Source organism: Branchiostoma floridae, chromosome 14 (genome assembly GCF_000003815.2).
Source record: "Branchiostoma floridae strain S238N-H82 chromosome 14, Bfl_VNyyK, whole genome shotgun sequence".
Classification (NCBI taxonomy): Eukaryota; Metazoa; Chordata; class Leptocardii; order Amphioxiformes; family Branchiostomatidae; genus Branchiostoma; species Branchiostoma floridae.
This window is the reverse complement of record NC_049992.1, coordinates 7878973-7904843: the sequence shown is the minus strand read 5'-3', so window position 1 is coordinate 7904843 and position 25871 is coordinate 7878973. Positions and strand designations below refer to the sequence as shown.

At 39.8% G+C, this 25871-nt stretch overlaps 1 protein-coding gene and 1 long non-coding RNA gene across 2 annotated transcripts in view; one reads left to right on the top strand and one right to left on the bottom strand.

Annotated features, from left to right (window-relative positions):
• LOC118430076 (multiple epidermal growth factor-like domains protein 6) overlaps window positions 1–25871 on the top strand; it is a 119087-nt gene that overhangs the window by 34002 nt on the left and 59214 nt on the right. The window lies entirely within an intron of this gene.
• Window positions 9006–14608, bottom strand: LOC118430008. Its single transcript, XR_004832819.1, has 2 exons — window positions 14247–14608; window positions 9006–10758 (listed from the first exon to the last, which is right to left on the bottom strand). It is a non-coding gene; the product is annotated as an uncharacterized LOC118430008 (long non-coding RNA).

Genomic DNA, 25871 nt, shown 5'->3' with positions numbered 1-25871 from the left:
ACCTTAACAATAGCGATTTTAAGCTGAGCAACCAACCAACCAACCAACCTACAAAACAACCAACCAACCAACCAGCCAGCCAGCCAACCAACCAACCAACCAACCAACCAACCAACCAACCAACCAACCAACCAACCAACCAACCAACCAACCAACCAACCAACCAACCAACCAACCAACCAACCAGCCAACCAACCAAACAACGAACCAACCAACAAATCTACCAACCAACCTACCAACCAACCAACCTACCAACCAATCTACCAACTAACCTACCAACCAACCTACAAACCAATCTACCAACTGTTGTAACACATTTCAGTGACCAGTGCTGTGTGCAGAGACATTTTCCAGCTCTGTGCTAATGTGACAGCTTCCAGCCCATGTGTAGTGCTGCTGCCCTGACTTGATACCCAAGTGCAGACTCAAGGCCAGGATAATTGGATCAGGTTCACGACCATGGTTGGGCGGCAATAAAACATCCTTATCACAGTGGGCCTGAAGGATCTCGTGTTTCCTCTCCATTTATAACCTGATCAAGTTCAAACCTGATCAAGTTCATGACCATGGTTGGACCACAAGAGACAGACCTTATAGACCCTCTCTACACCTGGTGAATATGTAGAGATATAAGATAAAATTGCAGCAGACATTTGAAAGACACATGCATCACTCTCTCATTGGTATGGATCATACCAAAATTGTTCAGAAACCATTGCCACTATAGGTGCAATTTAGGTGCAGGTAGATATTAGAAATACCTACACTGCTCCAATTTTACCTGCACTATCCTGCATATGCAGGTGGTATTTCGAGCCCTGATAGGTAAGCCCTGCATTGTATCCCTACTTTGGCAGGAGGAAATGAGCAGTCTGGGCCCTTCTTTCCTGGTTCCCAGACATCTGAAACTTTAGTGCCAGGGCACTATAAATTGATTGAAGTTCACAGCAGATGTTATTTTGCAGAAAAATAAAGGGGAAAGGAAATGTATGCAGTGTAGTAGTAACACAATGTAATTATGAATGTTATATAACTTTTGTGATGAAGGATCACTGCAAAACTGCAAATGGGAAACTATAGCAAATCTCTCACGGTTAACAGCTTATTGCAAAATTGGCCTTTCCAAGACCACAAGGTGGCCAGCATGTCTTTTTTCATAAGGTGCAATCAGTTGCTTTAAATTAATTTAGCATAATTCATAACAAGTGTGTATTTCAAATTTTGAACTTGCCATAATATGTCATGCATACTGAAAAATTTGTGTTCCCCTTTCCGCTACAGATCCCTTAATCAAAACTCTACCTAGGCTGAGAAAACCCCAAAGAAAAAGCTCTAAATAGGCAGAGTTTCCTTGGTGACTTGTGGGTCTATAAGGGTACTGACCTGTAAGCCCTGGTAGTTAGTTTTTGCCACCAGGGTAAGACACGTGTGATCTGGCATTCCTTGTGGTATGGTGGTATATGTGCTGGGATTGAGCCGAGAGAATTACCCTGAATTCCTGACTCTCACCATACCAGCTGTTAAAGTAGGACACTCCTCTTCGTTCTGGTACATTCACCTGCACTGAGGCAAAGATCTCTATCTCTGAACAGATATTGGGATGGAAAGTTTTAACGTTTTTGAGCTACACAGTTGTTCTGTGATGGTTGCCTATTGATTTTTCAAAGTTGTGTGGCCCAAGGCTTAAGAATAGAGATGGGCATTAACATAGGCACCATGTGTATGGTGTGCTAGGACTCTTATTGTGAAAGATTACACTGTATATAAACCAGCAGTGACCATTTCAGCCAAAAAAGACTTGTAATTGCCTCATCCTTTCTTTTCAGTCTGTTACTAGTAATTAAGACAGAGCTTGGTCTTTGAATTTATCTAGAGTCTTCCTGATTCCTTGGCATGTGAGCAGCCGACTAATTCCTCCCAACAGCCGGGTCAAGAAAGGTCGAGAAGATGCCATACTAAGGAGAGACCATTTAAGTCCTGTCAGTCTTGATTGAAGTGCAATTTGGAAGTGGTACCAACCATGCCTCCCACATAATTGTAGCTAGTTTTTATGTCATGAACATGTCCTCAACATCATTTGTGATTTACTGTAGGGGAAAGCTTTCTTGGTGGTGCTTTCCAGTGGTTACTTACTAACTATATCAGACAGCGAAACAATACAATTACAACATGCTGACGTTGTCATTCTCAAAATTCTACATGGTGCCTGCAAGGGGGTGGATGGTCAATGCTCTGTACTAAATTCAACATGGCTCCTTGTACATTATATTTGTCAAGAAGACTTTGCTCATTGTGTTATATATGTACGATGCACTGATTTTATCATAGTTTATAGGTTCTGTGGTAAGTAACGCTAGTTCACCTTTATTCAAGGGGTAACCTATATTCGTTTTCTGAAACAATGCATTTAGGCATATCAATTTGACGCACGGTGGTAAATTCAAACGGCAATATCTTGCAAAATGCAGTTTGCAGTTTGCAACCAACGTCTGTCTACCTGATATCCTTAAATGCACTGTTTTTTTACAACAATGAATATACTATTAGGTTACCCCGCGGATTTAGGTGAACTATAGTTAGATTTGAGGAGTGTAGGTAGGCCCGCAATGCAGATCTCAAACCTCTGGCAACAGCAGCACACGTGTAACATGTCATCACGAGGACAAAGAAATTGCAAGATATCGATGTAACTACAGTACATGTAGTGAACCACAACATAAGAAAGTCTTGTTTCAGCCCATTAGATACATTGTGCAGCTGGTGTGTACATACAGACTGGCTGGAGCCACTGACTGGACACTGGGACTATAGGGTATCCAACCCTGACATACTCCACAGATACAGTGTCCTGTATCGCAAGGCAAATCTGCAACCTTTGCTTTTTCCAACCACCCGAAACTATGTAAGCTACACTAATTTGATTACTTGTTTTAGGTGTAACTGATTCTACTGGTATATTTGTTTAGCAAACTGAAAGTAAATGAATTGATCCACTTCTAATACCAGCTAGTTGAAGAAAACTTGCTGGGACTATAGCGTTCTTATCCTGAAAATCCCAATAGATACAATGATCCGCTGTCACAGCGTAAATCTGCAACTCTTGCTGTTTTTGACCAACAACAAACGGTATTCCTCTTTCCTATGAACCATTGTTTCCAGTTTTTAATTGTTTTGAAGCCCATGTTGTAACATTCCTTTGTTAAATCTGTCATTTCAAGATTAGGAAATACCCTTTTATTAATTCCATGGCATGAAGTTCAATGTTGTTGTGAGGTGGAGTGAAATTTTTGTCTCCTCCAACAAGTAAATTCTGTGCTGTAATGGAGGGACAGGTCCTAAAGACAGCCCTTCTATGATAACTCTGTCCTTGTTAGCATGTCCAGTTGTCAAGCAGTAAGGGGCTGGGGCTGAGGGAAGCAATCAGTGATTTCTTCAACATGTTTTACATAAGCTCGTCTGGACAGGCTTATTAGGCAGTCCCCTTGCAGCTTTTTTAAAAACTGCAAGTGGCTTGTTAGCTGACACAGCCTGTGTTGTACCAGCTCACACGGTAATGGGCTGGGGCTGATCAAGTCACATCAAACTTGTGGGACCCCGTGGGGCAATTGTCAGCATGTTTGACTCAGGTCCAGAAGGTCCTGAGTTCAAACCCCGATGTGTCACCGATCTTGTGCCCTTTGGAAAGGCACTTTACACGACTTTCCTATATAGGCTACAAAAGTCTTCAGCAAATTGAAGTTGGTAGCCTCAAAAACGGAAGAAACTTGGTTACGTATCGATGGAAGATCGGCCATATTTAAGATCGACAGAGGGTTGTGCAAATTTTTCACCTGAAAACCGTCCCTGTCACATGTAAGCCATACTTTGTACCTTGTACAATTGTTGTTCAATAAAGTTTTTATTATAAGACTCGGGCAATTGCCGCAGAATCGTCATCTGATCGATTTTCGCCGAATGTGACAGGGGTATAAGGACAGTCTTACAACCTCCTTTCAAATTGCAAGTGGCTGTTCTCTGACATCCGTGTAAGCAATGAAAAGTCTTCTGGTGACACAAGTCTAGTAGTAACAGCTCGCACAGTAATGGAAGGGGGGCTAAGGGAAGTTTAATCAGCCAGTATTTCAACATCTCAGTACAGTATAGCCAACATAAAACAGCCCCCTTGCAGCTTTCTTTCAAACTACAAACGGCTTTCCTGTAAGTCAGTACATGTATGACAGCCTTGTTAGCATGTCCTGGAGTGAGGACTGAGTTGTAACAGCTAGGTCAGTAATGGGTTGGGGGGAAGTGGTCAGTGATTGCTTCAACATGTCCTGGTCTTGTTAGTGTAGACTGCCTGGGGTCAGTTCATATCTGACCCTACTCTCTGTAGGTGTGAGCTTTGATGTGTCCTCTCAAAAGATGCTGAGCCAGAGTTACCCCTTAACACAGTTATTGGTCTGACCTACAACCTGGGGGCAGCTAATACTTGACTTTGAAGAAGAGTATTTGATTTTGATGATATACCTCCTGTAGTATTGTGATTGATTGATTGTGACTTATTGAGATTGCAAACTTGATGTTGTTACCTCCTTAAAATGGAGGTATTGTTTTGGTTTGTCTGTGCTTGTGTGTCTGCATGTTTGTATTTGTGTGTGTGTGTGTGTGTTGGTGTATATTGGTGGTCAGCATAGCTTGTGAACCTATGGATTGGTTAAATTGAATGATATCATGTATGTTTTTCTTGATAAGACGTTTGATAGCAGAGTAAACTAGAGTTGTGAAACTGTTGAGTTGATAGAATTGTGATCCCTCCCAATACGTAGCCCAATTAACAATTCACTGACCCTATATACGGCCTACAAAGGCTATTGGACTACCTTACCATACCAATTAATTCATGGAAAAATTAGGTGAATCTCAAAAAGTGCCAAACCCAAAAGTCTTGGCAGGTTATCTAACAGTAGATATCATCTCGGGACTTGCGTGTGTAGCAACCATAGATTTCTTCAGAACCTACGACCTATGGAGCTATCTATAGCCTACTGGCACTGAAAAACTACCAAGGGATTGTAGAAAGATATCATAGATGCTGTCACTACCTTGCCAGGTCAAGATAGCAACAGTACGACCAAGAAAACAAAAAACTAGACTACAGGAAATAGAATGAAGTCCTACATATTTTCTATCTCCCCTGGGTAGTGTGGGGGCAACCTGCAAAGCAATATTTCAAGTTTGTTTATGCATCTTTGGCCTAATGAAATTCTATCCTACCAAAATGTTTGCAGATTCTTAAACCCCTCAAGGAACTGCTGACTCCAGATGTTTTGTATCCTGCAGACTTTTCAGGACATATGTCAAATTTTGAACACATGGCCTTGAACAGATAGCTTTGGCTCCACCGAACTCAGTAAATATGAATTTCTGAGTACGATGAACTGATATGACCACATCTCCAATGGTGTTGGACAAAAGTGTTCCGTTAGATGCTGATAAAGTTTAATGATATTGAATTATATCTGAGTTATTCGATTAAGCCATACAAGTTTATTTTATTGGCTGTACTTTCGAAAAAGTGAGACAAGAAAAAGAGTCATTTGAAAATGCCTGTAAGGAAATCTTGTTCCTTAAGTTTTAATCTAAGTTTTGTACTTATGCCCTTCAAGCAAACATTGCTTCAGTGCAATTTTCCATGTGAAACATTACCTTTGTTTCAAAATTAAGCTTAGGAAATATTTACTATATATTAAGTCATCTTTTCTAGGACACAGCCCTATGTTCTGATGAAGCCCTAAGTTCGGACACCAGTACAATGTATGTTAGGGTTAGGGTTAGGGGTGTTGGAGTATAACCACTATTACATCTTGCATAATTACGTATTGAGGCATAGGTGTGCTAGTCATGGCAGGGGCACATTGTGTCACAGAAATAAGTTTATTCAGCTTTCCTGTCCAGATGTTGCTGTTGACAGTGTTATTTCAGACGTCAGGATGTCTGTCTGTCCCTCCGACCTTCCACAACGCCGGCACACACACCTGTAGTGATTGTCAAGGTCACATCAGTCAAAAGATTAGGTAGGTGATGACAAAGGGCACTCTGTGAAAAGATGTTGCTGATGATGGCATCATTTGAGACTTAATTCTGTCTTGCGTGCTTTGCAGATCTTGGTAAAAAAATACCTGAAAATCTGTGAAAGACGGAAGTCAAGTTGAAGGGAAATGTGGTTGTTATCTCGGAAAAAAAATACCTGAAAATCTGTGAAAGACGAAAGTCAAGTTGAAGGGAAATGTGGTTGTTAGCCAGGTTTAGGCACTATTAGAAGCATCTTCAAATACAATTCAGTCTCTGCAACTCAGGGATAAAAAAAACACTGAGATTTACTTTCAAATATCTCAAGTGACATCCATCACTCTTCTGATGCTGAGACTGACGTTGAGATGGTAATTGAATTGTATTTGAATATTGTTTACCTGGATGTCGAACCTTCATAAACATATTTAGAATCATTTGTTTTTGCTGTGGAGATCGTCAAGGTCAGATTCATCAGAATCCAATAGGCGTGGTGATTGGAAAGGAGTGGGGGTGTTCTACATGGAAATTTTTGTATTCCTAAAAGGCCATGAAAGATGGCAGTTTTTGTCCTGTCGTTTTGAATTTGGCATGCCCCATCTGTTGAGACAAGGTCAAATCCACCAAAAGCCAGTAAGTGTAGTGATTAGAAAGGTGTGGGCGCCTGCCATGCATACCTGTGGCTGGTTCACACAATAGATATGTTGAAAGCAGTTCAGATGTTATGTTGACACTGGCATATAGGTACCTTTGGTTGTAAATATCTTTATCTAGTTGTTGCCATATTCTGCTTACCTGAGATTGCTCCGCACAATTGATATGTTGAAAATCCAGATGGGATACCTGCAGTCCAGATGTACATACAAATGATGTTACCTGTTAGCCATGCATGTCTTTTCAAATGTCATTGGTATCGCTTTGGCCAAATATGTCAATGTAAGTCTTTTCATCACTCCTAGATCCGTTTTGTAGGGGTGCTGGTATGCTCTCCCTACCTGTGGTTGGTCCCCACAATTGATATGTTGAAAGCTGTGATGTGAGGCATGCTTGCAGAGCTGGGTAGCACCTTTAATCCAGTCCAGGTGTTGGGATAGTCCCAACAGATTAGGGTAAGGTGGGGAAGGTATTGACAGGGGCACAGGGGGATGTCATCATCTGTCTGTCATGTAGATGTTTGGGGTTTCTGAAAGGTTTGGGTTGCAAAGGGGGAATAGTTTTCTAGGGCATGAAATACCCACCTGCAAGGAGCAGTGTTTATAAGAAAATAAATGTTTCAAAAGTGAAGAAATAGCTTGCAACAGTGTTGAATAAATTTTCAGTAAAAATTTTCATTTGTGGCCCACAATCTGTCTGTCAGGGTGCGGGTGTGTGTGTTTCTAGATATTTGAAATTGTGATCAGCATAATGTAAGGATCTCAGAATGGATTTAAGTGACATTTGGTATGTGGGTAAGGACTTAATTGGGAATGCAGAGGTCAATGTTGATTTAGACCCCCTGGTGTGTGACCTTGGAACTGTAGTGCAACTTCTACTTATTTTACAGCTTTTGTTCTGGACCTGGTATGGTCTTGTTTGTTTTTTACGGCAGCAATTAGTATTCCATGTAAGGAACAAGTGGTGTGTATGGGCCCCTAGCAGCTTGCAGCACCACAGGTTGTCCAGTTTCTGTCAACATCTATTTCTTACCTTGGTCTTTCATCCATACTTTGTTACCAAGTGTTCTCATTCTTCATTTTTTTTCAGAAGTTTTTGAAACTCAAAATTGTATTCACTGCGCCTTATAAAATTGAGTTCACATGTCTCACTGTGGCTAATGAAACCGTCTGTCTCTTTTGAGGAATTCTGATATGATAAGGCTCAGTTTCTGACATTTAACACGATATTCTTCCCTAATAATTTCCACTTCAGTCTGTTATAAGGAGATTTACCTGACCATAGATTATGAACCTAGCGTGACGGCATTAACGTCAACAGGCTTATAAAATTTGAAGGTCAAGGAAGGTGCCCGAAGGTCACAGCTTATGTCTTCAGGGTTAAGACGTGATGGGGCCAAGTTTCTTTGCGCATCTGCTTCTTGTAAAGATGGTTGGATGTGTTGTATTACACCTAATCAACTTTCTAATGTAAACTAGCAGTCCTTGTTTAGAAAAGGCCTACGCGATTAAATTTTGCCTTTTAGATCTTGCTTATAACATTATCAAGTACTGTATTACGTATTTTATAACAATAGCAAACTTCCTTGCTAGTTCTGTAGCTATAGATTATGTATAGCTTGATTCAAGCCTTCAATATTACAACGACTGGCATAAACTGTAAGAGTGAACCCTGTACAACAGACCATTGCCAATGTGAGCACTTTTTGGCATCCCTTAGGCCACACCAATTTAATTTCTTGGTTCACGGATTTTTTCATAAAAAATATGGAGCGAAAGGGCGAAATAAAAATAAAAATAAAAATTGTAAAATGGTTGGGGTGAAGGTAAGGGCTAATCCAAAATATAAAGAATAAAAAGTTTTCAGCTTGAAAAAAGTACAAAACCACTATTACTGTACAGTAACAGCACCTTTTTGTTGATTTTAAGGAGCTTATGATATAAAGACCAATTTGCTATACCAGAAAGTTGGTGAATGGTTTCATTAATGGTGAAAATTTGCTGAATGGTAATTTTTATTTTTATTTTATTTTCCAAAAAATCAGAGCGAGCGAATCCGTGAACCAAGAAATTAAATTGGTGTGGCCTTAGGTAATATTTTCCATTGATGACTCAAGCATTAAGAGTTCTGTCTGTAGTGAGCACTTGTCCACATAGAGTGATAGACCAGATTTTATCTGTCTGCATTGGAGGCCTTTCAATTAAGTTATACAATGTATTTGTAGGGAAATACAGTTTCTGCATCACACTAGTTACCCCCCTCCCCAATATGCGCACACAATAACAACACATGACACTTGTCTTGGGGGAGAGCGCCGCCTGGTTCAGGTACGCCAGAAAAAGTTTAATGAGAAACTTTGCCGAAAGAGCAGACCAAAATCAATGAAAAACTCTTCTGTCCAAATACTTCGTGCATATTTTGCACTTCACAATTTCACCAAACAGAACAACATCAAACATTGCCGAAATTAACGACCAATTATACAAACACAGTTTAACTTTGACATTTGTGCATGGCATAATAAACTTACTTAATATTACAACTAGAACATCGTCTGATACAACAATACATTGAACAACATTTTCTGACTATGTTGTTTGCCGGCTACGCAACCCCTAAAAAAAACCTTCCATTGTGTTTGAAGGCCAAAAAAATAGGGGACGTACACCAGAGCCCATTGCAAAACAACTTCCTTCTCTGGGTTTTCTTGCTAAATCACATTTGCAAAAAAAGAAGACACGGCAGTAGCTGTAGCAGTGGCGACCTCGAATGACTATCTCAGCTTGTCACTTCCTCTTATCCATTGTCTGCACTCGCACACCTGGATGCCACTCCCTCATTAGTCTTCACCTGTGTACAACACTTCACCTGCATAACATAACTGTGTTACTGCAGAAACGCAATTTCACGCTAATGACTACGTCAAACGCTAGAAATTGTGATTTTCTGCATCACACTAGTTACCCCCCTCCCCAATATGCGCACACAATAACAACACATGACACTTGTCTGGGGGGAGAGCGCCGCCTGGTTCAGGCGCCGCATATTTTCGAAAGTACAAAGACAGGGAAGTTTATTTCACGCACATTTAAATACCTAAAGCCATCAAAACTGCTAGCCTTTCATGTAGTAGATCTTTCAAATTTCCCATCTACCATGTCGTTTGAAGAGTCGATCAGGAATTCCAGCATTCGCAGCTTCCGTCGCCCCTCCTGCTCTGAGGGAACGTAAACCAAAACATGAAACGTCCTGTACCACAGTCTTCCACAAATCTACCCTCCCTGGCTCTAGTGTGACTTAACCCTCCAGATGTCCTTATGTTCCAGCCATTCTTGCATTTACAGAGACCTCTGAAATTATAAAAATCATAAATCACGTCAACTTCACCTAGTATAGTCTGCAGTACTAAATGTTCTCAGGAACAGGACACGTTGCTTTGTTTAATCTTGTTGTCCTATCTCCATTGTTCAGTCTTGCTAGACTAAAAAGTTGTTACATAATATCTGAAAAGGTGCGTAATATCTTGACAATCTTGGATGTCTCGCTATATCTGAAAAACCATGCATAACAGATCAATATCAAAGTTAATATGCGAATTGTATTCAAGTCTTCCTTGTCTCCATGCAAGGTCATCAACTTATTCAGGAGTTCTGCTGTGATTACTTCTTTCTTCACCTTCTTTCCTAGTATAAACGTTTGGCTGCTCCTAAAACATTTCAAACAACTTAAATGTCAGTGAAGGATTCTAAGCCTGCTTGTACATGCGCCCATCGAATTCCGTAGAAAGCCTTTTCTACTGCTGCTAGGTATGAAGTTTCTTGCATCACCTCCAACAAGTACAATGCAACATACAAAGAGTGTGGAAACACAAGTACTTCTGAAAATTTCTTTGCAAAAGTTCTCCACCTACTAAATGCAAGACTAAGTTGGTCAACAGTTCCAGGTGCTCTATCTGACATCACCACAGAGGCACAGACGTCACTTTGTCTGCCAGCGACTTCAAGTGCGGATGTTCTACATTCTACAATTCTTTCCAAAATCCTTCTTTCAGCACATCTGAAAAAGAATAAAACAATATCTTAAATGTATATCAAACTGATATTTCTTTTTCACTTCATTTCATCTATTTACATGTTGAAAACATCATGGCATTACATATATCTACCATTTACTTTCACTTGCCAACCTTTTCAACCAACTGTGAGATCCTTCTTCTCACAATACAATCAAGGGACTTCAATGTAACGTCTTCCCACCATTGCCTATCAACTCAGGCTGGTAACATGGCCATGTGCCTTCAATATTACACTTTCCCACCATTGCCTATCAACTCCGGCTGGTAACGTGTTCAAATGCCTTAATATTTCTTCTTCCCACCATTGCCTATCAATTCAGGCTGGTAACGTGGCCAAGTGCCTTCATTGTTACCTTTCCTACCATTGCCTTTCAACTCAGGCTGGTAACGTGGCCAAGTGCCTTCAATGTTACCTTTCCTACCATTGCCTATCAACTCAGGCTGGTAACGTGGCCAAGTGCCTTCAATGTTACCTTTCCTACCATTGCCTTTCAACTCAGGCTGGTGACGTGGCCAAGTGCCTTCAATGTTACCTTTCCTACCATTGCCTATCAATTCAGGCTGGTAACGTGGCCAAGTGCCTTCAATGTTACTCTTTCCTACCATTGCCTATCAATTCAGGCTGGTAATATGGCCAAGTGCCTTCAATGTTACTTCTTCCCACCATTGCCTATCAATTCAGGCTGGTAACGTGGCCAAGTGCCGCAAAAAAACATTTTCATAGCAAACATGCCTTCCTGTAATCATTCCAGGCCAAAACCTTCAAATTGAAATATTTTGTGTGGAAAATTTCTTCCATCTCTGTGGCCAAGCGCCCACAAATAATCAGTCAAAAAGACTTCAATATTGTTTTCTTACAATCACAGACTGAATTATCTACTCACATACGTCAAGTGCCTATTTATCCATACTTTCATACATAACATGCAATATATGCAGTACAAGAATGCACTCAGCCAATCTCTTGCTGATGAACAAAAAACGCTATATTGCTAATCCAATCTTCAAGTTTTACTTTTGTGGCATATTCCTGCCTCTGACGTACACCTTTTGGCAATTGGTTTCTCAAACACGTTCACAAAGGATATACGCAACGCCAAAATTCTAAACGGCACTGCCTATTCTCCAAACCAAGTGTTTTTGCTCACACCATTAATAAATGGTTTAATTACAGGCAAGTCTATCCAGTCAATAACAATTTGTTCAAAATGTATCCCATCATGACACTGTATTGGCCAAATTGCAGCTGACCTCCAGAGGGGTACAATCAAAGTACCCGTAGTTTTACAATCTCTGAGATGTTTCAGTACTCCAGGCAACAGCTTCACAGGAGGATTCAATCAATTATTCATTTTGCACCAAACAATTGGAAAAGCATCAACTCCGTATGTACCTGAGTACCAGGTCCTAGAATTGAACTTCTTTACCTTTGTATTTAAATGATTGGCAAATCTATCTATATCAAGAGGACTCCATTTCCTTTCCAAACATTGAAACAAACTATTTTGTAACACATAATCATCACGATAAATAACTTACTCAACTGATCAGCTTTCTTATTTCTACTTCTACGGATCCAATCTATTTCTATTGTAATGGAATACGGTACATAAATATCAAATATCTTCAAAACGATATCCTGCAGTTCTCTTTAACACTTCCAGTGTTTACTATATACAGTGCAGTTTAACTATCACAACACCATTACACGGTTTGCCCAACTAATTATTCCTTAATTGAATGCAGTACAGTAAAAATAGCTTACAGCTCTCTCCATATGGAGCTTTGCTGGCTTTCTTTGTGTGTCCAAAATCCCTGAACACATTGTTGTTCACATTCAAAAACAAAACCTCCATATCCAATACTAGAGGCATCTAATTGCATTGTCTTGCCATAATAACCACTACTATTTATACCATTCAGTTAACGTTCATTCCAAAAACTTGACGCAGACATTGCTCTGTCATCAAACTTGACAACACTATTCCAACTCTGTCTGGATTCAATAACAAATTAACATCACCAACACAAATAGTCATGGAATAATCTGCCTTACTATAGAGGCCAACTTCCGTACAGGTACCACAACATTACCCTTGTTTATCTCGATACAGACTTCTTTCAAACAGCCTTTGAGTTTACAAATTCTTCTCTCAGTTGCCTGCAAAATATATCCAATTAGATCAATTACTGTTCCGAGCCAAACCATGATTTTCTGAGGCTTCCAAACACATTTTGTAGGCTAGGTAGCCAATCAAAGCAGAGTAGATTTGTACATACTTACAATTTGTACTTACTTTTTATTAGAATTACACATCTCATGATTTCTTGATTTTCCTAATCCATAATCTAAATACACAAACACGTTTTTCCTTCACTCCGCCATTTCTTTAATAATGGCTTCAACAATTTTGTGAACAGATAACGGGCGCTCAACACCCCAAATGTCAATACACAGAAAAAGAAATTATCTTATATCCTGCAAAATACCAACTAAAACCTAAAATTTTCTGTGCTGTGGAAAGATATCAATGTGGTGATATCCAGACTTCAAGTCAAAAGAAAACATTCAATCTTTTGCAGCACTTGCGATACTAGTCTCAAATCTTCACATTTATATGTTCATTTGTAAACAAAATAGTTCACATATCTCAAATCTAGAATAAGTGTTTTCTTTCCATTAGGCTGAATCGAAACCGATAAGGGATTACCAACATACGGTACATCAGAAACTTCTTCAATACAGCCTAACTAACAATTCAAGTATAGCAATTTCAACAAACTCAGCATTCTTCTTAGCGCTGCATTGCTATCTTAAACAGCAGTAGCAGGTATATCTTCCAAAGGTATCTTATAACCTTCCTTTATCACATCTAATACCAATTCAGGAGCACCAATTTCATACCACTCATTCAAACATCTTCTTATACGGTTCCTAACTGTCACTTTTTATTGACCTTCATACTCAAAATCTTTCAATAACATGAATTCTTCATGCGAAATTGCTCCAAGTACGTCGTTGAAATTACCATTTTCGAAAACTGAGGAATCTTGTCAAGTATCTAAATGTTCTGGCACAATAAAGTTACGGCATTTCAAGACAATTCTACATCACTATTAACTTTACAGTTTCTTCCCCGTTGAAACTTAGGACAAATGAGTCGCCAATGACCCTCTTCCCAGTAAGTAAAACAGTTACCTGGTTTAATTGAATTATCTCGGAAGTTTGACTTCACACTAACTGATTATTAATGTTTTGAGGCTTCCAGAAAGGACTATATTTTCGGCTTTTCATCTCTCTCTGTCTTTCTTCTTGTTGTTAGCTCTGTATTCTGCTTTAGCGATACGCTTTCATCATTTGTATCATCTGCAAGATCATTTTTTATGTATTCTTGGACCATAGACCACCCATTTTGTGATTTCTCAGCCAAGAGAACCAATTTTTGACGATAAGCAATCAACTGCTCACCTTTATGTAACTCGTCCGCCGCTTTATTCACTATTCCTGCGACCAGCAGCTTCTTAGCTTCCGTCAGATTCTCCTCCAGGGTCTGGGTGAACTCCAAGTTCTCCTATTCTGCCATCCTGAACGCGTCTGATACAGCCACTTGCCGACAAAAAGAAGACACGGCAGTAGCTGTAGCAGTGGCGACCTCGAATGACTATCTCAGCTTGTCACTTCCTCTTATCCATTGTCTGCACTCGCACACCTGGATGCCACTCCCTCATTAGTCTTCACCTGTGTACAACACTTCACCTGCATAACATAACTGTGTTACTGCAGAAACGCAATTTCACGCTAATGACTACGTCAAACGCTAGAAATTGTGATTACCAGTACAATAGCTCTGATTTAGTGATTACCCCATATTTCTTCCTTGGCACGTGGGTCCAGTTAGCAGTCTTTGTTAGTATCAGTCTGGGATAACTTAAAACAGATTCTGTATAAACATAAATAAATATCTCAAGTTTGTGGCTTTTCAGGCCTGGCAGTAATATTTGTTTTTATAGTCACTGTGGTATCATACCAATGTTTCAACAGGAAAACACACCAAAGATTTTTGATTGCTTCCTTTTTTCCTCATAGTGCCACCTTAAGAGTGGTCATATGTCAAATCTGAACAATCTTGCAAAAGTAGTTCGTTCATCCGTTACGATCAATGACCCACTAGTAGAATTAGGAAAAGAGTACAACCACTTGACAATGTGATGGACAAGTCATTATGACTGTTAGCATGTATCACATGTCCAAGGACAAGCTTCCCTAGACACAGGAAAGCTGTTCAACAGATAGACAGACTGTCATTCTATTTGTCTGTGGTACTCTGTTAGTAACGTTACACTATTTATCTCAGAGGATTGAAGAAAAGGGGTCTTTGAACTAGTTTGCATGACTGTGACATGTTAGTACAAAATGTACGTGCCAACTTGGATGCAGGAACATTATAATTCATAATATATATATAAACAATAATAATGATCATGATGATAATGGTTTATACATCTTTGTCAGTCGTAAACATCCACCATTGCCTTTGACGTTATGTGAATACACAGCATTTACTACATACATGTATTAGGCCTTACTCTTCCAACTTATCAGTCAACCAGGGTTTATCCCACGTGCAGAAACCTTGTTGATGAAACTATGGTGAACGTACCTTGACCGGATGTTACCCTCTTTACGTGTTGTCTGTCTAATACGGTATGAGCTACGTGCAGAAGTCCTCATCGTACCCACATGTCCGCACATGCTCACTAACAAGGTGGTCCAATTTTATCGTAAAACCTTGATCTAGAATCGGCATCCCTTATAGCAGATGAAAGCCGGAATAGAAAGCCTAGCAGTTTCTGCGATAAAGCTGTAAACATCTCTGTTAGTTCATGCAAAGTTCGGGATATACTGTAGATAATGACATTTTTTCAGTGCTTTTAAGTTAGCAAAATCATCACGCTGTGAATAGAAAACTGGATATAGTGTAAGGAAGGTGTCTATATGTATATATTGATGTCAAACCTGGGCCGCAAAAATGTTGTTTCTGACTTAGGTGATAACTTGCTGTATTGCATGGAGTTCTACTCGAATCACAAAGGCTTCCGTTGAATAAATCGAACACACTCAGCGCGCACAAGATGTACATGTACACTCTGCCCTACTCTCTACCCCCATCACAGCTTGTATGGATCAACTCTAACAAGAATGCCTACTGCCAATTTCCTCATGTCAAGGTGCCTACATAATCTTCTTCAAGTGTTCCTCGCCACATTCCTTATGACGGTGACAGCCTTCATGACCTGGCCTGTGCAGGGACCAACTGTTTTAAGACGTCTTCTCATTAGCAACTGTTTGTTATCTTATATGAAGACGCCACCAGTCTCGTTAAGAAGTCGTTTTGACCCTAAGATGTTGTCAAGAAGTCTTTGTCTTGAGATGGTAGCTTTGTTGACTCGGTGTTTGACATGTACTTGTTAACCACATTAAAAGGGTTGTGAAGTAATTGATGAAATTAGGGTAGATAGTGAGCTTTTGTTCTCACTTCCTCCCACAGATGTTATAATTGGTTGAGCCTCTTAATTATGTAGGTGTAGTTTAATTTGCCAAGGCAATGCAATGTACAAAGATAGCATTAGCAGAGACTGAGAAAGGGATGAGTAGCATCATCTTTCCTGCTGCAGTCCTAAGTGTTTTGCAATCCCACTTTTGGATCAGAAGATGCATTTGATTTCTTACAAATCAAGACGGTGACTCAAGTGTAGATCTTGTAGGGGCATTTAGCACAGAAATTACTAACTGGCACTGCCAACAGCTTTCTGCACCCAATCTTGAACACATTTTGCACCAGATTGTTTCCTTTTCTGGATGATTTACATAAATCATGGACTTCTTTAAATTGTACATTTTCAGTAGTCTTTTGGCTGTGCCAGTCAGTGTTCTACTGGGTTCCTGGCTCTGATTTGAGGCCCTCTTCCCGTTTATTTGAGCAATAACCTTGAAAAAAGTACAAACCCTGACTTTGACAACAACTTGAATTACCTTTTGGATTTTGACAAGTTTCTAAGACTAAAGTGTGTACTTGAATCGAGAAAGTGTGGTAGTAATATGAAAGATTGACCCTGCCTCTTACCAGATAGCCTGGTTACCAGACCCCAGCCCGATCTCAAAAATACAAAAACAAGATTGGGGTCCAGTATCCAGGCTACTTACCAGATGTGTAGGGATGATGTCATGTTCTCTGTGTACCATGAAATGGGGCAAGGATCCAACAACATCCAGGTCTCCTCCAGTGGGTCCCATCAACTCTGTCACATCAGTGGCCTTGGGGACACCAGGCTTCTAGGAAGGAGGAAACAGAATCAATGACACACACATACTGGAAAAACAGGATACATTTCAGACAGTCACATGTTTAGGATACATCTAACTCTGCAAACATTTCAACAATTTATTTCTAGGTCATAACTATAAAACAAGTATGTGTAGATATCTAAAAAATAAGAGTCAATGTAAGCTATTTGAAAATAATGAGAAAGTAGAGTATTCGCATTGTTTTGTTTACTTCATGGTTAGTTGTAGCGCTGTAGTCACAAAATATAAAGTAATGGCAACAAACTAGTTCAAGTTCGGTGTGTATCAGGCCCGTGAAAACACACTAACATAAAATTTCAAGAATTACAGTATCTTCTTATTCTACTAGTGAATGTTTGTATTTCACACAATTTGTTTATAGTGGAACTTTATGGCAAGGAAGTATGTGTTTGCCTCAGACTTTATAAACATCCTTTCAGTGCACTATGGATTTGTCCTCACCACAAGCAAACATCCCAACCAAGCCAAGAACATCATCAGTAATAGAACAAGGCTTCAAAGGAAAGGGTGGAGCACTGAAGTTGTATTTGACTGCGCTCCAACAACAAGGACATCAAATTTACCAGTGGTGGGTTGATAGTCAGGAAAAGGTGTAACCTAATATCAGATAGCTGTTTATGTTTCCTCTGGAATCCTAGTCAACAGGAAAGTGAAGTCTCTTCCAACTCAGAAGATGATTAATCACAATGAGATAGCAAGGATGTGGGTGGGAAATTATCAGAACGAATTACATTCTAATTTGTTTTCTTGTTTTTAAGAGGTCCTTTTGCCAAGCCTTGACAATGGCGTTATTTTAGTTTACCCAAGCACAGTTGTGTGTGAATATAACGTTACATATGCAATAAAGAAAATGTGAATGGATCGTCATATTTCAAATCAAATGAAAGGAAATCTTACTAGCATTTTTAAATGTTAAAACATTTTAGATCCAGTTGCAGAATGTATCTAAAACAATAAGTCACTATTGTGAGATTACATGTATGTAAGCCCCCTTGCAGCTCCATTTCAAACTGCAGCTATACATTTAACTGTAAATAATAAGCCAACACATTAAAAGAAACTCAGAAAGTTTGCTCAAAAGCATAACCATGCATTTTCAAAATACTAGTGTCACTTAAGACTTTTGTGATGGTCATACCAACAGATTGTTTTAGCATCATTTTCATAATTCTACTGTATTTAATTTTTCTGCATAATAAAAAGTAAAAGAGTGTTATATCAAAAAACTTTGCTAGGAAAGTGGTTGTCTTTCAAGTATAACCCTGCAATCACATTGTGTTGCACAAATGTTGTGCTGGGAAGCAGCCAGGAAAAAGCAACTTCTTTGTTTAGACTGATAACAGAGGAACTTGAGAGGAACTCCGGAAACCACGATAAAGGTATATTCGTCTGCACAAGCCAAACTTGACACATTTCAATCATTTAGATCAATTCGTCTGTGTGAAATTTGTGTGTAAAAGCCAAGTGTCGAAAGTTTTATACTGTAACAATCATAACAGTTATATCATTCAGGAATAAAATCACCTCGCTCAATTATCTATGAAAAAATTGTAAAACTAAAAAGTAGTACTTACTTTGTATATACAAGTTGGAAATTGCCCACACAAATTGATATTTTAATTTTTACACATACATTGTAGAGTGGCCATGCATATTTTGATCTCGTAATGCAGTAAAGTTGTTTAGTAGTGATCAAAAATGTGAAATTCCACGTCTATTCAAATTGAAATTTGGCTTAGACAAGATTATATTTGAAAGAACCTTCCCTTCCTATTATGGTGAATCTATTTCTTTAAAAGTCAATATACATTTTTATAATGACTTCAGATTCCATCTTGCTGGTGTCTTTCCTAATTCAAAGTGACCATTGTTTACTAATGGTACAGGAGAGAAGATAGTTCTGGCGCAAGTGCCACATACGACAGCCTCTCAGGAAGCTGTGACACGACACATGATAGCAGCGACCACCATCTCTCTGGCCCCAGGAATAAAGAAAAACAGCTCTGAGCACGGCAAGTATGCTGTGTATTTGATGGCGGCATCCCAGTACTAGATTCCTGGACAAGTAGGCTGCAGGGACTATCAGTGTTAGCATGCCTGGGACTTCACCCGTGGTTCGGAGAATGTTTGGACCACTTCAGAGGGTGACTGTGCCCTTGAACTTGGTGTCCTGGAGCTTCGCAAATCTGTCAGGACAAACTGTGCTTTTCCTGGACTGTTGTCCCAGCTCTTTTGGATTTGTTACTGAGTTTCCTACAATTTGTTGGAGATGTTTATTCAACTTCAGAAGGCGACCTTGAGCAAGGAGGCCTTGAACTTGGAATCCTGATCTTGGCAGACACTGTCACCATAGTCCCTCTGTTAGTTTGAGGGTAGTTGCCTAACCAGGAAAAGTCCCATGTTGCGACAGCTTCATTTTCTGACACCCCTATGTCCAACATACCTATGGTCTGACAACCCATGTTCCAACGACTCCAGGGCTGATGTGTTAGGGTTAGGGGGTGTCAGAATGTAGGGTTGGAACTGTCTAAGGACATGTTCTGATTCTGATATGACTTATCATATAAATGATAAATGGTATCATCCTTTGTGATGGCATGCTTGAAAGACACCCTACATTCTTTTCAAAAGCTGTAACGTTAAACTTAAACTGCATCAATCTATCAAAATATTAGACTCTGGTCACTTTGGTTTCACTCGTATGTTCCAATAGTCAGACACCCCTATGTTACGATAGGCCTAGGTCCAGAAACTCCTTTGTAATATTCTGGCATCCCCATGTTCTGACCACCCTACATTCTGACCACCCTATGTTTTGACCGCCCTATGTTCTGACCGCCCTATGTTCGAACACCCCTATGGTCCAAGTTCTCTAACACACAATTACCGTAATCCTAACATAGGGGTGTCAATACATAGGCCTGTTCCAAGTCACTTTCACTTCTTCCATCTTGAAAAATGTTTACCCCACTTCAGAGGGTGACGGGGAGCAAGGTGCCCTTGAACTTGGTGTCCTGAACTTGGCAGGATCTGTCAGGTCAGGCCTTGCTTGGTTTGAGGGCAGTGGTGGTGCTGCCAGCATGATGCCCCTACATGTTTTCATTGGCATGGCAGTCTAGGTTGCAATGACAGTATATCCCACATGGTTTGCTCTTCTCCCTGTTTGGGATTATCCTTTTTCTGTATACTGTTAACACTGGTCATTTTTGATTGGACACTAGAATGGGAAATTCTGACAATACAAGCTCTGAAGTCAAATACTATATACATGTATCTGTAGCTCTATGACTATACATAATTCAAATTCTTATGACACTTATAAAAAGATCTGTATCAATATAGCTGATAGGACAGCCCTTAAGGTAACACACCAAGATGACTGTCTTTTAAATATCCCTGTCATCATGAAAAACTTGTGGTTGTACATGCATCAACCCATTACTTCGTAAACATGTGCTGTCTTAGTACTGTACTACTGAATTGTTTGAACTGCAATCTTGTAGCACTGTGAATACCCCCTTTTCCTTCTCAGCTGGAAATAAAGTTCTTGTATATTTAAGATGATTTACAGTAAGTGTAGCACAAATTTTGTTGTGTATGTCAAGCTCAGCAAATTGAATCGTTGGCCTAAGTCCAATATAGTGCCATTGAAACATGACCTGATGACATAATAATAATAAAAGTATGTTTTGCAAACAATTTTTGTAGCAATGCAGAGCTCTAACCAAAATATTGCCATACTGAAGCTTTCATTACATTGTACCTCTGCCAAGATGTATAAACATACCACACACTGCTTTCAAGGCATGCGAGTGACAACGATTTAGAAAACATCTCTAATACATGGTCAACTGGGCGCTGTTCAGATGTGAAAACACTTCTAAAAGCCAGGTCTAAAAGGGGTCGCGGAAACCACATTGAAGTCAGGATTGGAACCGTGGAGGCCACGCATGTGGGTTTGTATGCTCCTGGTCTTTGGGCTTGTTGGAGGGAAAACATAGGTTTGAGAAAACAGTTGAGACAATGATGAAATAAATTTTTGCAGCACCTTTAAGTTTTACTTGCTCAAATCAAACCCACCCACCCATTCACTCACTCAATCATTCACTCACTCAAACTCATTCACTCACTCACTCACTCACTCGAGATGGCTCGCATGGACCTTTCTTAGTTTCTGTAACTGAAATCAAATTTCCTTTCAGTTATGTTTTAAAATTCAAGTGGATTAGCATTCATAGTCAAAGAAGAGAGAAAACTTGGTTAAAATAGAGAGGGATGTAGATTTCCAGATGATTTTGATATTCACCAAAAATCAAAGTTCATTCTCCACTAGTATGCGACTGGTGAAAGTTGTAATAACATAACCCCAGGGGACAACTCCTCCCTCCCCTTGCCAAATAAATAATCCTAAATATAGTCATCAAAGATTCATATGGCAGAAGGCATCACTGGAGGGTACGGCAGGGTCACTGAACTGTCAGTACCAAAATATATTAGTGCCTTGGTCATAAATACCAAAGCAAGGAACTGATGGTGTAGTTGAGAAAGGACACAGTCGCGTCCTTCTGGCTAGGGGAAAATGATGCTTACTGAATACTAGTAGACATCGCAGTCCTTAATTCTGCATTCATTGGGCCATCATTTGGCCTAAAAAAAATTGAGATTTTTATTCCTGTATTTCAGGATGCTGTCAGAGGTAACCAATAGGCTAAGTAATCATACATGGAGTCTGCGGTCCTTTCCTCCTCTGCTGGAAATAAAGTTCTTCCGTACTTAAGATGATTCACAGTAACTGTATTTCAGGATCCTGTTAGAAGTATAGAGGTAGCCTGGGTACCACCTTCTGTAGTAACCACTGGCTCAGTCTTTTTGCTTGCTAGTATCATGGAGTCTGGTCCAGATCCAAGGTTAGAAAGTGAAAAGATAATACGGAGGATGGTACTTAGGCTAAGGTAGTAGCCACAGATTTCATTCAGTGGACGCACGTTTGTTACAATGCTCAATCTACAGATACGACTTCGCCAAACAGGCCATAAAGTTTAAATCCACTTTGAACCTCTTCATTTTTGTGGCTAGAGAGTACTTACGACATTTCAGACCTCTATTTTAGGGTCTTGACAGGTTCGTTGTGGGGCACGGCTTGTTGTTTCACAAGTTGATGTGAAAAGTTAACTGGCTCCACATGGGCTAGCTTTGCGCCACCTGAACCCCCTGCCCAAACCTGACCTCTGCATGTCTGGGGCAAAGGTCAGGTGGAAGGTCAGAGGTCAGGTGGATCAGTGGCAGCTGATGGAAGGGAACCATTTTCACATATCAGCAAGAGGGCAACCCCAATATCTCGAGACATGACCTTGAATTTAGCTGGCTTCCTGTGTGAAAGAGACCTTTGACAAAGAACCACTGTATTGCATCACATACAGAGGTTATATACCAGTACATGTAAGTATGGTCTTTAATATGGTATGTTGTTTTTTGGGTGAGAAAAAGTTGAAGCTGTGACAGCAAGGTCAAAGATGACCGGCAGGTATGTCTCAAGGTCACCTCCCGAGACCTTTGGATAGAACCCAGGAGGGGGGAATCATGGGAGGTCAGGCTGTTAAACCCTCAGAAGGAAAGGCTAGCCGTTTTTATACTGGGGGCTGTAAATTAAGCTTGATCCCAACTCAAGGAGGTGCTTTGATAGTTCTTCATGGTTCAAGGAACATGTCCTTGTGCCTTGCCCTACTTACCATTGATGGAATGAGCCTGCCCTGGCCTTGTTATAATTCTTGTCATCCCAAAGGTGTTCTGGTCAGAAATGTTGGCACTGTGTGATACTGCAAGGTCAATCTTCAAAATTCATGTTCTGATTGAATGAGTGATAACTATAATGTGAAGTGTCCTTTTTCAAGTTATATACTTACATGTATGTAATGTGGAGGAAAATGTTAGCAGATGAACTGCATGTGGACCAATACATGTTTCCACGATAGACTCTCACTGATGTAGCCTTGTATTGGGTATTGGATAAGGAGGGAAAATCAGGAACATTTGATTTGGTACATCATCTCTTCTTCTAATCATTTTATTGGAAAAGAAAAATATACAGTGGACAATCCTGGGTAGAAAAGTTTCCATACAATTTGACATACCCCTGAAAATCATCATCATCATCTGTGCATTCAGAGTCATATTAGAGCAGTCAATCACAAGTTTCCTCCACAACTAACGGTCCACAGCCCGGGAAGGCCCAGGTGTTGTAACAAATGTTTGGTCAACAATTGCCACTCTCACACTTAAGTCAGACAGACAGACAGAGAAAATGTATATATACAAGATTCACAATGTGCATATTCAACCCTACCAGATCGAGTTTCACACACCAGCTGTATCACAGAGGTCTCATTCACTCTAAGGGTTGGAATGAAATTCTCAAGATCAAGGAGACCAATGAACTTGAGAAAACATTAGAAATCGAAAGAATTGATTAAGCTCCCTCTGAAAGAACCTTTTGTGAGGAAATAATGTATATTCATTGCCATTAGTTAGTTGGAATGTGCAGCTGTGATTACCCTTGGCAGTGGTAAGACACTCAAAAAATGTTTTACAAAATTGGAAGAAAGTCAAGTGAATGCTCACAGTATATCAAATAAAGAAATACCATAAAATTTCTTTCATTGCAGTGTTCATTCATTTTATTTTAGTTTTTCATTCATTATTTTCATAAGTAGGAAAGGACAGAAGGTTTTCACACTGTTTGAAGTTCGCTGTTAAAACAATCCTGTAGTATGGTAGAAATGCAAAGAAAGTACACAGTATTCAAGGACAGTGCAAAATAAAGCCGCTGCAAATATTCAAAGTTTTACAGTAGTGAAAGTGAGAGGCTGAAATGTCCAATTTGAGGATTCCTGCTGTCCTGCACCTTTGTACAGGGAACCAAGGAAAATCCTTCAGTTCCAGACAAATCTCGTCAACAAGTTCAAGATGTTGCATTTGTCTCTTATGTTTGAAGACAAGACCCCCCAACTCCATTCTTTGCCTTCTTGCACGCTAATGCTGAAGCTTACAGCCCTTAGGAGAACAGCTAGGGCCACACTAATTTAGTTTGTCGGTTCACGGATTTTCCAAAAACACAAAAAAATATGCTTAACTGGAAAAACATCATGAAAACAAAGCCTGAGGACCAGGTGTATGCCTTGGTGCACTTAGGTTTATGGAGTGGACATGGTCATAACGTTTACCCTACATGCCCGTTGCACTTATGATGTTCGCTTGCTATATTTTCACTTTAAAAACTCTTGTGAACTAACAATTTGTAATTCTGCCAATGCTTTTTTTTATTTCTTTTTTATACACTCACTGGTAATTTTGCTTACATCACAAGTATGCACCTTGCCAGTTTAAATGAGAATGGATTTCGGCCAGTTTGTTACAAACAAAAAGCCAACTGTTCCCAGACTGACAACACAGCTTGTTCTTGCCAAGTTCACCAGTGTTTTATGTTACTGTCAGCAACTTGGACTTAGGGATATCAAACTAACTAGCCACACAGCTGTTAACAGATAAAAATCTCCCAATTACACTGTACAAAGGTGGCCAACTATGAGATTATTCAAGGAAGTTATATAACCTCCTTGGATTATTCACAGCTCTAAGGAGGCTATGTTTGCACCTCTGTTTGTTTGCCGGTGTCTTGATGATTACTTTGTAAATGAGATAAAAAGGAAAAGAATGAAGTTCTGATAGAATTTTTAAGACTTTTGTCAGAAGCATTTTCTCTGAAGGATCAAGGGATTAGATGTTGGAGTCAAGAATGCTTTTAGAGATTATACTAAATCTTTGCAAGATAAGAAAATGCTGCTGTGGCAGATGTAGGTCTATAGAAGTATTGAATCAGCTTAGACCCTGAGGTAGGGAAAATTAGTACTGTGACTTTTCTGTGGGTGGCCTACAGAGGGCTTACGTAATAGCAATTTTCTTTTTTCTGTATTTCGGCTACGTTATCCTATTTCTGTAATCAATAGCGAAATGGCTGAATTTGCATTGTTGCCTTCCCGAATTTATTATGATATGTTAAGTACCCCCTCCTCAATTCAGGGTGAAGCATTTCAAGCAAGGGACCCCCTCACCCCCCCCCCCCCCCATGCAGACACTTAATAACAAATGATTCCTTTTTGAAAGTTGAAGGTGATCTTTGTACTTTTTTTGTAGTAGTACCGATAGTTACTCTTACTGGTACATGTACTAGATTGAGCAGTCCTAATTGCAGTTTCTTTTCAAAAAGTGTTGTTGGGGGGAGGGGTCCCTTGTTGAATCACAGGAAACCCAGAGGGCAAAGGAAATGTGTTGTACTCCCCTGGGTCTTGTTCTCTTAGACATACACAGATAAATTAAGAAGATAAAGCTAAGCACCCCTCTAATCTCCAAGCAGATCTTTGGAGAGCAAAATCTTCTTGTTAACTGTCTCCACTTTACAGGCAACCTTCAGCAGATACTTGTTAAGAAAGAGGTACTAATTTTGTGCACATGATCTGATTATTAGCAATTTACAGGTGATCTTTACCTCAAGACAAGTAGAGGGCAGTCAGAAATGGAACTTAGGGTTTCCCTCCAAAGATCTACTTGGAGATAAAATCTAAGACCACCCCCACCTTCTAGCAAGAGGCCATGAGTGATAAGGTGTATCCTGGGTAAACAGTGGTGTCAGACTGCCAGACCTTCCTATTGTTCCAGCTCTCCTCTGGAGCT